Below are 17026 nucleotides of genomic sequence, written 5' to 3'. Positions count from 1 at the left end.
ACAGTAGCTTCCCCAAGCTCCCATGTGCTCTGATTACCCAATGATGCACAAATAAGAAATGACTTTCTCAGGATCACCAAGCAATGGCTGGGGCCCAGGAATCTGAACATTTTAAGCTTTGTACTCCTGCCTATGCTTTTTCTCCTCTGGCTCCTATCCCCATCTCCTTTTTTTTCCTTGTTCTTATTTCCATTTGAAAAAATACTCAGGGCACAATCCCATCTGTCTGCTTGGAATGACAACTGCTTCTTTCCATATGTGGTTGTCTAAGTCCATTTACCTCCAGAGTGAAGTCTGTGAATTCTCTGGTATATCTAAATAATCCTGGTGTTGAGGGGCCTACATGAAGTATAAGAAATTACAGGTAAGATAAATATATACATATTAAATAGGTATTACATATAATTATATATAAATTATAAATATATTATTTACATATATATACATATAGATATATAAAGTAGATGCACATTTCAAAAATCTTCAAAGTACCTTGCCATCTTCTTTCAACTCTAGCTATCATCTTCAACTTCCAATATTATAGGATGCTCATGTCAACACTATTTCTAATGGAAACTGCAAGGATTTTACTTGTTGGCTCTCTGTCAGAGAAATGCTTGGAGAAGACCATGTCAAAGTTATGTCAGGCATCTTAAAACTCAGGAGAAAGGCAGTGATAGGAAATCTGTAAGTATCCTAGTCAACATAACCTAAGTGGGCAAGATTGGTTCATAGTCAAGCATGAAGAATACCAGTATTTGACTGGCTTTCAATTTATCCTTTTTCTTTCAGTTCTGCAAAGGTTTTCTTATTAATTGTACCTGTGGTGGTCTTACTTGAACACCAGTATCCTCAACTCTGCAGAAAGTGTTTTTTCATAAATACTTACCTACTTTTTTCATGTGTTTCCCCCAAAGTGTAAATGACCATTTTGAGGAAAACTGGGAAGTTCTTGATGCAGTATAGCAAGTGAGGTTTAGGGGTCTATAAACCTTCATTCAAATCCTGCTTTTCCCCTTATTAGCTTTGACCTTGAACAAGTTGTATGACTTCTGAGCCTCCTCAGCTATAAAACAGAGTGGACAGTTGTACCTCCCTCAATGGGATTTTGTAATAGGTAGATGAGAAAAAAAGCACACAAAATGCTTTGCACAGCACTGGGCCCATAATAAGCATTCATTTTATTGTTGTTAAATTTTATTGTTATTTTTACTAGTCTTGGGAACATGTGAAGTTTCAAAGGTATTAGAACTTTTAGAAAAAGAAATAAAACTCCTTATGTCAGTAAGCAAATGAATGAGGATTTGGGGGGCCTAATAAATGTTCTTGCCTGAAAGAATACCACTGACTTTTGAATAAGTTTATTCATTCAACAAAACTGTATTGTGCATATGCTATGTGAATTGTATCTCAATAAATTAAACACACACAACTGTATTGTGCACTCTTGACTATGCAGGGCATGGAGATAGATTCAGGGAATACTAAGCTAAAGACAGCACAATTTCTGTCCCTAGACTGTGAGTGGGAGCAATCAAAGCTGACGGTATCCTGACTTACCACTCAACACATCCCTAGAGTGAACTTCAGCTCTCAAAGGAGCACATGCTACTTTGAATGAGTCAGTGTCAGAACAGTAACCTTGGATACCTCTCTGATTCACCTGATAGCCATCCAGCCACATGGGACACAGGACAAATCCTTTCCCATTCCATATTCTCCCCTTGCCAAGCAAGCCCAGTGTCAGAGTGGCCTCTATCAAGAGTTTCCTTAATAAAGGATTGGGAAAGTGGTAATTATATGAATGGAGATGACAAAGATAACACAATCGTTTTTATTTTACTTTGTTTTTAAGTAATCTCTATACCCAACGAGGGGCTCAAACTTACAACCCTGAGGTCAAAAGTTGCATGCTCTACCAACTGAGCTGGCCAGGTGCCCCAAAGATCAGATAATCAAAATGTAATTTTCTTTCTTTCTCATGCAGGGAGGCCGATGTGGAACTCCATCCTAGGACTTCCGGACCACACCATGAGTCGAAGGCAGATGCTCAACTGCTGAGCCACCCAGGCGTCCCTCTTTCTTTCTTTTTTAAAATGCAATTTGTACATTTGCTATGACAGGTTGGAGGAGTGGCATGAGAAGTAGAGAAAGTGGGGCACCTGGGTGGCTCAGTCAGTTAAGCGTCTTGCCTTTGGCTCAGGTCATGACCTCAGGGTCCTGGAATCAAGCTTGTGTGCTTGCTCTCTCTCTGTCAAATAAATACATAAAATATTAAAAAAAAAAAAAGAAGTGAAGAAAGTAAATTTCCTATGACTTTGGATTTGAAACTGCACAATGCATGTTCTCCATTACTGCAGGATGGTGGAAGCGCTGGTTAACAACATCCTGTCTACTTCTATGATTTTTTTTTCCTCAGGACTTAGAAGTGCTGAAGTATGTGTAGAAGTTTTCTATCCATTGGTTACTTTTTTATTTATTTTGATGGGAGGAGGTAAGAGAAAAAAAAATGTTAATTTTCAAGGAAAGACCAAGGGAAGTACAGCAGTTTGGTAAAGCAGATGGACCAGCAAAGATTAATTTTAGACCATAAATCATTCTTACCCCAGTAAACTTAATCTTATGAAAAAAAAAAAAAAAAAGAAAGAAAGACAAAAATAGGCTCTCAAAGATATTTCCTTGGTCCGAGTGAGATGTATTTTTTTCAGTAGCAGTGGAAAGGCCTCATAATATAGTGGACAAGTCCTGAACTGGGAGTTGAGAAACATGGGTTCTCACCCATGTTCCTATTGGTCTCTGTGACCTCAGGCAAATTTTATAACCTTTCTGGCCTCAGACTTATCATCTGAAAAACAAAAGTATGTGATACTTGAGACCTCTTTGACCTTAGAAACACCATAAAGTGCATTAAGTATGAGAATGTAGCATGTAGCTCAGGAAGCCACTTAGATTATTGAGTGGGTATCTTCCCAAGATTCATCAACATTGTAGATATGAAATTATAACAAAGTGTTAGAGCTGTCCTTCTCACCCTGGATCTTGGCTTTTCAAACCCTGAGCCTAAAGACACCTATGACTGGCACTGCATTTATTCAAGCCAGCTATTGCATCTGCTACTCCACAACCCAATTTCTCTACATTTTTATTTAGTTGTATCACCACTGTGAAGCAAGTATTATGTTTTAGTTTTACAGATTTAAAAAAAATAAGGCTCAAAGAAGTGAAATATTCTATATTCCACAGCTGGTGAGTGGCATAACTTGGACTTAGACTGAAATATTTTGATTTTCATGTTAGTTCTTTTATGCTGTGCCTTTGTAGTAATCCTGATTAATATGGAAAGAGCTATGAGGCTTTGCTGAAGATGTTGTCAGTTGATATATTTTTGTCATTTGTCACCCGAGGCCTTACTTACACCTGTGCCAATTAAACTGATAAGCTTCCACCCATCCCTGGGAGATACTGACCATGAGAGACCTAGGGAAATTATTTACTTCAATAATACAAACAATTCAGGCCATAGCTAATTATTCTTGTCTTTTTTAAATCTCCTATTGGTTATACATCATCATCAATTATGTGTTAGTCAAGCCAGAAACTACAGTCATCTTTGACTTTTTCCCTCTTCTCTTCCATATCTGCTAGTCACTGAATCTTATACATTCTTCTTTGGAAGTGCCCTAAATCCATCTACCACACTCTAAATACTGTCATTTCCTATGGTCAGCTTAAGTCAGTTGATCTCCTTGATTTAAACTCTGTTAGCACTAGATCATTTAAAACACATTTTCAGAATTAGAGCTTTTACTGTGTGGTTCCTTTGCTCAAAAACCTCCCTTCAAGAAACAAACACATACATAAAACCCCACAAGATTCAGATTCCACAGTATAGCATTAACATCCACCTCTGAGTCTACTTCCCTATGTAGTCACTCTGGCCTTCTGAGTCTGCTGAAATTTCACCCTACTCTATGGCCCCATTTCACCCAAGAAGAGCAGATATAGAATGAAGAGAGACGAAATAAAATGATCTAATTTTAGAACCATCAACATTTTGTCAGTTGGAAAAAAAAGATGTCAGCCAATGGGATCAAGATAGAGCAAGGTCCAGTATTGGTTAAGCATATGCATGGAGGAGGTTTTTAAGAAAAGATTTGCAAGGTGCGTAGAGGCTCAGTTGGTTAAGCATCTGACTCTTGGTTTCAGTGCAGTTCTGATCTCAGGGTCTTGAGATCAAGCCCTGTATTGGGCTCCATGCTCAGTGTGGAGTCCACTGGGGTTTCTCTCTCCCTCTCTCATCCCCACCCCCCCCCACACACACACATTTTCTCTCTTTTAAATACATAAATTAAAAAAAACACTTTTTAAAAAAAAAGATCTGTGCATAGCAAAACATTCTTGGTAGCCTCACAGGAACTTCATAGGACACAGAGGAGCAAAAAATGGGAGACTGGATCAGAAAAGGGAGGAGCTGACCTGCATGGGCGCATCAAATTGAACACCTCAGCAAATCTCATGGAAAGGAAAGGAACAGAATTGGGTCTCATCTTGCCACCCAAGGCTGTTTGTAATCTGACCAAGATTCTCATACATAAATTATCCTTATCCCAAGATTCATTCATTCAATAAGTACTTCTGAGTGTTAAAGTTAAGTCAGGAGCTTAGCTAAGCAAAGGTGACCCAGAAATTAACAAGCAAAGGAGAAATAAAAAGAGACAAAAACATTTAAAATTCCATAGTTATTGTCTTCAAGAAGCCCATCACCCCATGTTTGAAAATGACAAGTAACAGTCATAAAATAGTGTAAATAAAACAGTGATAAAGGCAAATACAGAAAGTTGAGGGTAGATAGAATGCAGAGAGATCCAAAAAGTTTTCTTCGTATGGAAAACGATGTGGAAGATGTTGCCTTAATTTGACTCTCAGGTTTTGAAAGTTTGACTGTCTCGCATGTAATAAATATTAAGTTTTATTAGTCTGAAGGTATGCGTGAGATTACACCAAGTATAGGTGTTCTAAGCCACACTGGCCAGTGTAGTGGACTTTGGTCCCTCAACTATCTCATTTTGCCCTTTCCAGGCAGTGCCAAGGCTTCTCTATCATTCTGGGCTTTTGCCTCTTACTCCACTATTTTTCATGCTCTGGACTCACCAATCTCTATTCCATCTAAAGACCATTGCACCTCTGTTGTTCTGTGAGTCTGGGACTTCTGAGCTCTCCAGTGAATTCTGCAACTACTCCACTGGCCTTGGCATAGCATGGGTTTGGGGCCAGAGGCTGCCTGTCCTCTGCTATTGGCAATATGAAGTACACCCTTCTTTTCACTTTCCACAGTCTAGCTGAGTTCAGGCTATGTCTTTTAATAGAACTTTACTGGAGTTCTGGATGGCAGAAGGGAATCACAATCAATAAAGTTGCCTTCAACTGCTTCTCGAAGTGCTACCCTTAGAGCTCAAGGGTCAGGTGTGCATTCACAGTTTCTTTATATCATTGCCTAATCAGTTAAAAGGCTTCCTGTCTCTTTCCAAGGCTATCTCTGAGGCAGGGACTGACCTAATTCCATCACCAGGAATCTGCTAAGTCTACAGTCCTTAGAATCTGATGCCAACCCCATCGGCTCAGAGGAAAAGAAGCTGGACTTTGGTGAAGTGTTAAGTCCTACTTTCCAAAGTCTCAGTACATATCTAAAGAGTAGTGACTTATTGGGATGACTGCCAATGGGAATAGCCACTTTTCTATAAATGAAATGTTATCTTCTACCCACCAGAGTATAAGACCTTGTTTCCAGGTCTTATGAAGGCATCACTTCAGTACAGATGTTAATAATAACAACAACAAATGTTTGTATGTGCTGATTAAGTGCCAAGTACTGTTCTAAGGACTTACATTATTAACTCATCTAATCCTCAAAGCAATCTCATGAGACAGGTACAATTATTTTCCTAATTTTATAGATGAGGAAATTGAAGTACAAAGCAGGTATGTAATTTGCCCAAGATCACACAGCTGGTAAGTGGCAGAGCTGGTTTTTGAATCCAGGTAGTCTGATATCAGAGCCCATGTTGCTACAGCCCAGTATATCATACAGGTTTACATCCCAGAGAAGACCTTGGCCCAAACTCTGAGTTATTCAGTGTTTGCTTTTTATTTTTAAAATTGAGATTTAATTCATTTACCCTACAGTTCACTTAAAAATATGTGGTTCAGTCATTTTTAGTATGTTCTCTGAGTCGTGCAATCATCACCACAATCAAATTCTAGAATATTTTCATTACCCTCTCTCCACTCAAAAAAAAAAAGTCTCATATCCAGTAGTGGTCAGTGATTTCAATTCCTGCTCCCCTCCCCCTACATAACCTGCAATCACCATCTCTGCTCTGTCTGTGTAGGTTGGTCTGCTCTGGACATTTCATATAAATGAAAACATGCAATATGTAGTGCTATGTAACTGATTTATTTCATTTAGCCTAATATTTTTGAGGTTAATCCACATTGTATCACATATGAGAACTTCATTCTTTTTTATTGTCTAATTATAGTCTACTGTAAAGATATACCAATTTTGTTTATTTGTTCAACAGCTAATGGACATTTGGAAAGTTTCAACTTTGGGGCTATTATGAAAGATGTTGCTATGAAACTTCATGTACAAGGTCTTGCATATTTCTCTTCAGTATATGTCTAGTAACGGAATTGCCGGTAACTGCCAGTTTTAAATTATTCAAAATATATAAATAAATATAATTTATTCAAAATATAAGTCATCAAAAGCATAGTCTGCATGGAATTTCTACTGGTTTGCTATCATTAGTTATCTCCTTGAAATGATTTTTACTGTGGGAAATCAAAATCCAATCTGTAGTTCTTAGGTTTTAGGACTGAGCTCGATGATGCAAGGATCTTTGATAACACTCACACACATTCGCATATATTCACATTCACCAGAAATATAAGCAAGAATGTATAGGCAAGGGGTAGTCTACATTCTGATAGAGAAAATAAATATCCTTCTTACCCCCATCCCAGTTTGGCCCCGAAGCAGCCTCATTTGAAGCAATTTGTCTCTGGCTCAAACCCATATCATAATTCACATCACCAAACTGAACCACTGGTTTCTCACTGAGAAGATCTGCTTCCTTCACAGCTTTGGTATTGTTCTTGAAGAACAATGCATGTCCTTGCTTTGCATTTTTGTAACTAGTAGTTATTTAGGTGCTTTTTGCAGACCAAGGGACCAGTTTGCCCAAAAGAAGCAAGTCCTTCCCTCTCATAAGCCAGAAAATGACTTTGGTTCTTCCTGATTCTATCGAGGTTTAGAAAAAAAACCATAAAGCTTGATTTTTTTTCAGCTTGAACATAATGGAAAAATGCCAAAACACACAGATCTTGCTGAATGAGTTTAAAGTCAAAGGTAGTGCCCCCTGAGGACTGCAATGCACTAAAAAGATTAGATAAAGAATTGATATATATAAAAACATAACAAAAAATTTCACATATGATTATTCTAGGTGCCTGTAAAGCAAACACTTTCGTTTGCCTTTGGGACCATGTCCTAACCTTTACTTCCCTTCAGCAGTCTTCACGGAGTCCCTTCCACACAGAACATTCGTACCTACCTATTTGAAGTACAAAGTCAATGAAGGGAAACAGAGCCTATGTATTAATAAGTAAACCTTGAGGAAGGCCCACTAGTCATTTGTTTAGCAGACTTGTGTGTGTGTGTGTGTGTGTGTGTGTGTCCCATCCATGATTCACTCCAGTAATTTCCCCTTATTATCCTGGTTTTCCTCAGTTCCTGTTAGCTGTGGCTCAGTGCCCCCCTGCAGGCTTAAGTCAGGTTACTCTCCTCAGAGCCACCTGAACATGACCTACATTGGCTCCCTGCAATTCTTTTTTTTTTTTTTTTTGGCTCCCTGCAATTCTGATTAACATGCATCTCTTCCCCCCAAGGACTGTCCTTTGGATTTAAAAATACAAGTTTGAAAATTGAGTGGATTTTAAGGTATTTGGCCCTGAAGTAGAGAGAATCTGGGGGTGGGGAGGGGTGGGGGGGAAGAATAAAAATTCCCCTCACAGTAATGATTTCCAAAGACAGACTGTCCATTTTAGACATGTGTTCCAAAGCCATAACTTTAAGTTTCTTTTTTTTTTTTTTTAATATTTTATTTATTTATTTATTCATGGGAGACACACAGAGAGAGAGAGAGGCAGAGACACAGGCAGAGGGAGGAACAGGCTCAATGCAGGGAGCCTGATGTGGGACTCGATCCCCAGGACTCCAGGATCACGCCCTGGGCTGAAGGCAGGCACTAAACCACTGAGCCACCCAGGGATCCCCAACTTTTTCTTAAAAGTTACTTGGTAGAGACCATTTGATCTTGGTGATTTATCTGAATTTAGTTCATCAAAGAAGTTTTGGGTCAGCATCTGTCTTGAGCTATTACCTCTTCTTCCATTCTGATGGCTGACCTCTCTCCTAGGACTATCCAGTTCTAAACTGCTGATGCTGTAGATTTCTGTCTCAACCAAAAATTCTAATTCTAAGAAATTCCTGGGTGGGATGGTCTGCAGAAGCAAAAGACCAAAGATTCCATGGTTGCTGGACCTATTCTTGATTGTCGCTCCTTGTCTACTTGGCTTCCTGACCCACTTCTGAGCCTGCTCCTCTTGTGGGAAGCTTGTTTGCCTAAATTTCTGTTTTGATCCACTTAACTCACAAGCTATCTTTGTGCTCCGGCTTTCCTTTCCGGTAGGTAGTGTCTAATCTTCCTTATTACCCAACCACAGGTTGTGTCCATTTTTATTCTCTTGCATAATCATCACTGCTTTTTTGGCTCACTATCCTGTGCCTCTGCCTTGCTCTCCCGGTTCAAACATCCTGCTTTATCCTCATGTTCTACTGCTGCTGCTGATGCCAACATGACCTAGAACATTTACCCCTCCTTTATCAAGTACCTGAACTCTGCTCTGCAGTAAAAGATACTTGGCCAAGATGAATTTAATTCTATTCCCTTTTCATTTCCCCCCCAAAAATCTATGTAGGTTACAGAGAGAGGGGGATGGAAAATAAAGAACATCAGAGGCAGCATTTTAAAACGAGGATTTGAAAATTGTCAGTGAATCTATAATGAACCATCATTTGATTAGAACGATAGAGCTTCTCTAAATCTACCGTAAGTTAAATTCACTGAATTAACTAAATTCAAATATGATTTTTAAAAGGGAAATAACCAAAAGAGGATGGAAGAAAATTAATTTGTCGATCATTGCCTAACGTTTTAATATTAATAAATTGACTGATTTTGGAAGCATTAGCAAGCCCAGTTATAGATCTAAGGTAGAATCAGAGGTACTATCAGATAAAAAATTGGAAATAAGACATTTACTCCATTTTGTTCATCATAGCTGCCCAATCCAGATGTTAAACTTAATAAGGAATTTAGGTTTCACAATTAGTTTGATTAGTTAAGTATGTTGATCACCATAAAATATAATAGCTAAGGTTTTTTTTTTATGTGCCAAGAATTGTGTTAAAAGCTTTACATGCATTTCATGAATTAATCCAAGAATAGCTTTATTATGTAGGTATTATTAGTAGTATTTTTACCATTTTACAGATTAAAGTGTGGATGCCTGGATAAATTAATTACCTCCTTCAACATCATCCAGCTGTTAAAAACTAAATTAGTGATTCCAATGCAGGTTACCTGACTCTAAAGCCAGTGCAATTAACTGCTAAGTGCATCAGGGGAGAATTCTCTCATTGCTCTTTTTTATTCTTCATATTTTTACACTATTTGTTCAGCCTGAACATGAAGGAAAACTATGGTGTTGATTCATTTAGGCTGTGCTGCTCATGTCAATGGAGGGAGCAAAAGGTTAGATCAGTGAACATGTTCTTTAAAAAAAAATACTGTACAAAAATGTCATTTCCCAAGATATTTCCTCAGTCCCTGAACAGACTACCAGAACTGAGAGGACAAAAAGTTACCTTCATATCTTTCCAGACTCCAGACAGAACTCATCACCCAGAATATTTACAATCACATGGGGGCAGTGGAAAATTTATAAATTTTTAGAATCCTCCTTAGCTATTACCCATTTAGTGTACATGTTTACCAAATATGTTTGTTGTATGCTCTGTGTATTTCTCTTCAGTTGAGTTGCCCATAGCAGGCATTCTCCTTCCTTTGGCAGTTCATGACTGGTACTGGAGTCCCTTGGACTTTATCTTTCCTTTTCCTGCTTCTCCTTTACATAACCACACCCACCTGTCTCTCAGATGCCGCCCAGACCTCACACTCTCTGTGTTTTCTCTTTTCCTCTGCATCCTCTTCAGGTAAAACATTCTCTCTCTCTCTCTCTCTGTTTCTCTTTTTCTCTGGATCTATTCTCGGCATAAATTCAGCAGTTGGTTGCATTCAATTACTTCAAGAAAAAAAAAATCAATCCATTCTAAATGCTACTCTTTAATTGAATTCAGCTGTAATTTTCCCTTGTCTAATTCCATCTTCCCTACTTACCTGTTGCACCAACCTTATGGTTTTATTACTCAAGTTTCCCTCTGTTTATCATGTTTCCATAAAGCCTTCATTCATTCATCCCTGAGTGTCTGGGCCATCCTACCTTTGGCAATAGGTCCATCGATAGTCCAGATGCCTTGCCTGTCAGCTGTGTCTGTCTGTCCCCTGAGCCATCTTATATGCTTTCCCTAAACGGCGCTCCCCTCCCAGCTGAACTTTCTTCTCTAGTTGCTCTCTTATCTTCCAGAGGAGAACACTGACAGACAGTATCCATTTATAGTTCTTCCATGCTTTCTCCACAGATCACAGGCATGATTTGTTTCAGAACATTCAAGAAGTGGAGAGTGGCTGTTGGGTTGTGGTTACCCGATAGGGACCATACGCTTGATATAAATCTAGAGGAAAGAGTCCTGACCCCTGATCCCTTGCCCCCTTCTCTCAGACTTTATATTAACACAGAACAAGGTAGGGGTTTTTCTTTTTCAATATATTACTCTGACACTGAATTGATGCATACAATTACCCAAGACTTCTACATTTCAAAACTCAGTATTAAGTTTTACGTGAAAGGTAAACCATTTTAAAAAGCAGGTGAATACTTCTTTCACTGATAGTCATGCCAACAATTATATTGTAAAGCCATTCTTCTATTGGGTAGATATCTTTGTATAAGGCATATAGTAGGACTGGAATGGAAAGATTTGGTCAAGTTCAGTACACATGGCAGGCATTACCAGTGGTTTGCTGCCTGCCCACACCAGTATCTCCAGGGAGACAGTGGATTTCAGCTGCTGCATCATCAACCTGTTGCCAAGGAAACAAGAGAGGGCAAAAAAATGTCCTCAATGACATTCATTTTCAAGGCAGTCAAGACACCCCTGAAAAGAATTTCAACAGTCCTATGAAGGAAGCTGAAATAGGCTTCTAATTATAAATTCTAAGCCATCTCCTCTCACACCAGGTTATACTGTCTGCTTAGATTTGTCTTTCAATCATTTTCTGTTTACCATGGCATATATATTCCAGCTGTCAGAATAGTGAGAGTGTGTTTCTGGAGGGAGGAAGAGGCAAGGGGAGAAAAGAGCAAAAGACAGAGAGGCTAGGGGAAACATGGCTAATAGCGAAGTGGTTACAACACAGAACACACGAAGGCAAGTGAAGTCATAAGTGCTAACCTGGGGGGCTGACATAAATTTCAGTCCAAATTTGTCAGATTTTTAAATGTTTTTGTAACTGTATTTGTGTCACGACAAATAGAGAAATTCTCTGCACATGCATATGTTATAAAATAGGAGATTCGGTTCAGCATTTATGGTTTTTGATTTTATATTCAAGTACAAAATATGCAGGGCAGGCCTTCTGAGTGACTGCTTTGCACGAGAGGGTTCCCTTCCCTCAGAATGCACAGAAAACATTGTGTTTACCGAATCAGTGTCCTTAGTACTTATAAATTGCAATGTGTAAAGATTTAGCTTTATATAATACGATGTTTGGGGCATACAAGCAATTGTGTGAGAGAGTGTGGACATGTATAACATCAGTCTTTGTGAGGACATTAATGAGTCTGTCAGGTAGAAGTTCTTAGGTATTGAGGCCCTGTGTAGAAAGCACCACTAGCCTGCGCTCAGCAACCTACCCTGGGCTTCCAATCAGTTCCTTTCTCTCCAGCAGCCCTTACCCAGGCCCACCAGCACACTTCCCTCCTCATGGAATTTAAAGCTTTTTCAAATTGGTGGGCCTCAGAACAACATTCTCTGAGAGGAGTACCTATGGAACACCCTAGACCAGTGCTTCTCAACCTTTCGTGTGCATATGAATCATCCAGATTCTCATTTGCTAGGTCTGGGCCAGTAACCTCCCAGATGATGGTGAGGTTGCTGGTCCGAGATCTTAGACCACAGGTTCCCCAAAGGCAGCAGCTGATTCTGATTAATGTCTAATATTGTAACTAGCAGGACCTAAGTACATAATGTATCCATTTTGAATGAAATTATAACACTTCCCACCCCACCCCACCTCTACCCACACTGCTGGAAAATACTTCAAAGTCTCCGAGTTATGGCCAATGGAATGTGAGCAGAAGTGATGTGCATGTCCATTCCCCAACTGTTTCCACTTCTACTGATACCACTGGACCTAGGCCATGGTGTAGCCTAGGAGAAGGAAGGACCATGAGTCCCTAAACCATGTCTTGAAGGAGAATTTGCACATGTTACAGTCACACATTTCAGATTCTATATGAATATGAGATGTTTATCATATTTGAACCATTATGCACTTTCTTTTGGTTGTTAACAGCAGCTAGGATTTGCTTAGTTACATATTTCTCTTATAGGTATTATCACATTATATTGTAATTGTTGGTGTCTCCCACTGGAATGTGAACTTGTGCATATGATAGTGACTGACACATGGTAGGAGACCAACTTTGCTCTATGAATTAGTAAATGTAGATGGTGTTATTTTTCAGTCATTCACCTGTTCAATTCATAGAGCACCTGCCATAAATATAATTCTCATGCCCCATAAAAAAAGACATAGAGAAAGAATCAAGCTTATTTAATTATGCTTAGACTTTAGTTTCTTTCTTTGGGGCACAGATGGTAATGGGTAGGGGGAGGAGAAAAGGTATTGCTACTTAGGCTTCTTTATTTTCATTCAGGGTGTGTGTGACCTTTCCATGACAGATCTGATTTCCATGGGAGATCTGATTGCACGGAATGAAAAGGGGTGAAGGAAAGGGTGTTGAAAAGTAAATATACTTATCACACTTCCTCTTTGGTGGAAGTATATGGGCAGTGAGCACAAATGCATGGAAAATTATAGCCTCAAGTGATTAAGAGGAAAAATATATATGAACGATGTATTTTATGTGTAGCTATATATGGCTATATGATCTACCCTAGCTATATATAATAGCTATATAATATTTTGTCTATTATTTGGATTTGCTTCTTATGCTGTGTCAGGCCTTACGTATATTATGTAAGCTTTACAACAATTCCTATGGAATAGTATGTTCATGTTACTGACCCAGAAGTTACGTCTCAGGTAAGAGAGGTGAATTGTCTGATGACCTGAACTCATCCACATGGTTTCAAAGCTCAGTTTTCCCCCAGCTTCATTACACTGAGCAAAAAATGTACTTAGGAAGACTTTGTTATAGAATATTTGAAAACAGAATTATCCTGGAAATTTAGGACTTCTGGTTGTTGTAGGTATTTTGTGAGACCTTATAAGCAACTATACCAGAGAGACACATTATCTCAGTTTCCAACTTCCATGAGAGGCACTCATGCAAATGTGTGATCCTATGGGATGGCATGGAGGAGGGGTAAGGGACACTGCCTGGGGATTATCCCATGCTTGCTGAGACAGCAGCAGAAATGAAATAATTCCTTCTTTTACCAGTAAAGGAAGTGAGAACTATGATGTCCTTTACCACATTATAACTTGGGTGAGTTACTGGGAAGCAAAAACTCAGGTCTTCTGACTTGTAAACCCTGTTGTCCCACTGGACTGGCCCTTCCTACCTCTGAAGATGTGGGTCAGATATGCTCAGGGCTCCTATAAAAGAGTGGAATATTGGCCCTTTTCTATCCCTTTATTTTGACCTTTTAAACCAAAATTGAGGTACAGGTATCTCAGTTCACTCTGTTAACTGCATAAATTCTTATAAAGAAACTCAATGACTCCCAAATTTCCAAATCTAGCTTTATTTTTCTCTTTTATTTTCTGAATAAAAATACAAATGAATACAGTGGGAAATGCTTCCTTTCTGGAGTCCACAGTGAACAAGTATCCTTTGTATTTTTCAAGAGCCATCCCTGCTCTCATCCTGAAACCTAATCCAAACACTTCTTCAAATATTATACTTTCCCTCTGCTAATCACAATACCATTTGTAATTCACATCACACAATTTATTTTACTTGTATTGTTCCCAAATTGCTTTGCATATGTAAACCTTCTGGGCTTAATTGGGTTATAAGAGTTAGGAATATGTCTTGCCCTTATATGTAAACTCCTTGAGGGTAGGGCCTACACCTTTATAAGCTCTTGCAGCTCCTAGAGCACTTGCACATGTACTAATTGCTTATAAATATCAGCAAAATGAACTACACTCCTTTCAAAGTCCTACATTAACTGGGACAGTGCTGGGCCCATAGCAAAGTATCTAAGCAACTAGGAAACCCCATATATATGGGGTTTACCCGTATGTATGTATGTGTTCATAGCTGTGTCGCTAGTTCCTAGCACAGGGAATGGCCGATACAAAGTACTCAAAAAATACATGTTGAATGAATGAATGTTCATTGCATGATTTCTCCAAATTCCTCTTTCATTCTTTCACATCTACAAAGCTAATCACATAGATCAAAGCTTCTCAAATGTTAATGTGCATATGAATCACCAGAGGGACTTGTTCAAATCCAGGTTCTATTTCAGTAGATCTGGAGTAGGGCCTGGTTCATTAAGTATGGCATCTCTAGCCAGAGCCCATGTGATGCCCAGGTAGTCTATCGATCATACTTTCAGTGGCAACGTTATAGATAACCCCATAAAAGATGCAGGCCTTCCACGTTTGAATTGAATCTTACCAATGTACATCAGGACATGTCTCTCATAAAATGTGTTTAAAGAGCCTTACTTTGCAGCCTCTTGAGAAAGAAGTCCTGGGGTACTAAATCTGTATGCACCGAGATGAATATTATAAAGTTACTAAAACAACACTATCAATATTTAGTCATTTAGATCTGCTACATATGTATTGATCAAATCTAATTATGCTTCAATATTGAGCCTAATTGGAGAGTCTGCCATTTAAAGATCAAACTAATGGGGTTGCCATAAGGTTTTTGTGTATGACAAAGAGGCAATTACATTAATATCAAGAGGAATTGTTCAGGAAGTTTGCCAATGGGAATGAAGATTTCTGGCTATTGGAAAAGGATTTAAAAAATAACCAAACCTCTCAGTGCTATATGAGAGATCAGCTCATTATTCAGTCTTGAATTTGTCTCCATGCTAATACCAAAAATGTCAAATTAACTAAATTGAGTTAAAGTCTTGGGACCAAGGAGAAATCAAATGTAATGTTTAGCTATAATCATGCTATAGATTTTTTCCCATGTTTCATTTCACATGTGAAGGTCTATAACCCACCATACCCAGCATTTACAGAAGTAGATTTATTAGGTGTCATTTGGTCACCTCTTACGTCTTCTCAGAAAATAATCTTTGCAATTAGGGTCACTGTCTATACCGCAAATATTTTAAAATGCTAATTGGCAAGCTCTGTGCTATGCAAACCATTGATAAGGTAGATAATAATAGGTTTTACTGATTACTAAGCAGTGTTGTGCTATAGCCAAAAGTCAAAGGGCTCAATTCAGTTGTGAAGGGAACTGATTTTTCATTTGTTGTTACTGCAGTAGACGCCATAGTAATCATCATTATTGCAGTTATTTTGTAGAGGCATCCATTGTAGAAGCCCTGAGTTCATTTTCCGAATGCGTAATCAAATTTACTCCACCCATTTGCACACACCATAGAGCATTTTGTATCTATTCAGGTAATGCTTTGATACCGAGCCTCATGCATGAAACATAACACCGTGTCCAAGATGTCTGAAAGAGCTCAGTGGGTAGTTTTAGTAGAACAGATTTTAGGAGATGATACAAATTAGATAGGTCAGCCCCATTTTCCTTACTTGGGCCCTACCCTTCTTTCTGGTATTGATCTTCCCCAAATTCACTTTCCCATTAATGAGTCTTGAGATTTGGGTAGAAGAGTGATAGAGAAGCATAGGCAAAGGAGAATATTGGAATGTTAGGGAAAGTGGTGCCAAAGGGAAGGTTTTCATTTGTTTAAGCTAGAGGTGGAGAAACTAAGGGTCAGGGAGAGGAATATCTCCTCCCTGGAGAAGCAGCGTAGGAGAAGGAACGGGATCTGGATAAGGACAGGAAATAAAGCCTGTTTCAGTGTGCCTTGATAGTTTCAAGACAGATGTAGACTTACAAGAAAAACAAAACAGAATGGCAGCTTTCATTCTCTTCTACCCACTTTAACCTCCAAAACAAGTTCTTTGGAGATTTTAGTCCTTGGATTACTGTCATTTTTCTCAGCACCGTTCTTGCCATAATTCTTCACAATTTTAATGTCCACATAAACAATTCTAGTCCCCTTGTCCTGGATCCTTGCTTGATGGCCTCTCATTTCATTCTCATACCCCATCACTATCACTGTTATCTTTGCAGCTTGTTGCCTCCAGAGCCCTGACTACGATACTTGGCCATTGAGAGATCTTGTCACCTTTTCACTGTCTTTAACCCTTCTGGAGCCTCTACCCGCCTCCTTATGCAGCTTGGAGTCCACACTCCATCGTTAGAATACATACACTTGCGTGTATCCTCAACACATTTGCCTCCCTCTTTGTCACAACAGCAACTTAACACAACTGTATGTTCATTAATTCTAACAGTCTATCTCCTCCGTCCCTGT

The 17026-nt window shown here is 38.9% G+C and overlaps 2 long non-coding RNA genes across 3 annotated transcripts in view; one reads left to right on the top strand and one right to left on the bottom strand.

Moving 5' to 3' along the window:
- Window positions 1-8560: 8560 nt before the first annotated feature.
- Window positions 8561-17026, top strand: part of LOC112677973 (uncharacterized) — a 31310-nt gene continuing 22844 nt past the window's right edge. The window contains exons 1-2 of one of the 2 annotated variants that reach the window (XR_003147320.3): window positions 8561-8749; window positions 9043-9173. This is a non-coding gene — a long non-coding RNA (uncharacterized LOC112677973). The remainder of the gene's footprint in view (window positions 8750-9042; window positions 9174-17026) is intronic. The other variant, XR_003147325.3, reaches the window with a different exon arrangement.
- LOC112677979 (uncharacterized) overlaps window positions 10635-17026 on the bottom strand; it is a 38107-nt gene continuing 31715 nt past the window's right edge. Inside the window, exon 3 of the long non-coding RNA XR_004811749.2 lies at window positions 10635-11327. This is a non-coding gene — a long non-coding RNA (uncharacterized LOC112677979). The remainder of the gene's footprint in view (window positions 11328-17026) is intronic.

The sequence above is a fragment of the Canis lupus genome, chromosome 33 (genome assembly GCF_003254725.2).
Source record: "Canis lupus dingo isolate Sandy chromosome 33, ASM325472v2, whole genome shotgun sequence".
Classification (NCBI taxonomy): domain Eukaryota; kingdom Metazoa; phylum Chordata; class Mammalia; order Carnivora; family Canidae; genus Canis; species Canis lupus.
The sequence above is the reverse complement of the archived record's forward strand: the minus strand, read 5'-3'. Positions and strand labels throughout refer to the sequence as shown.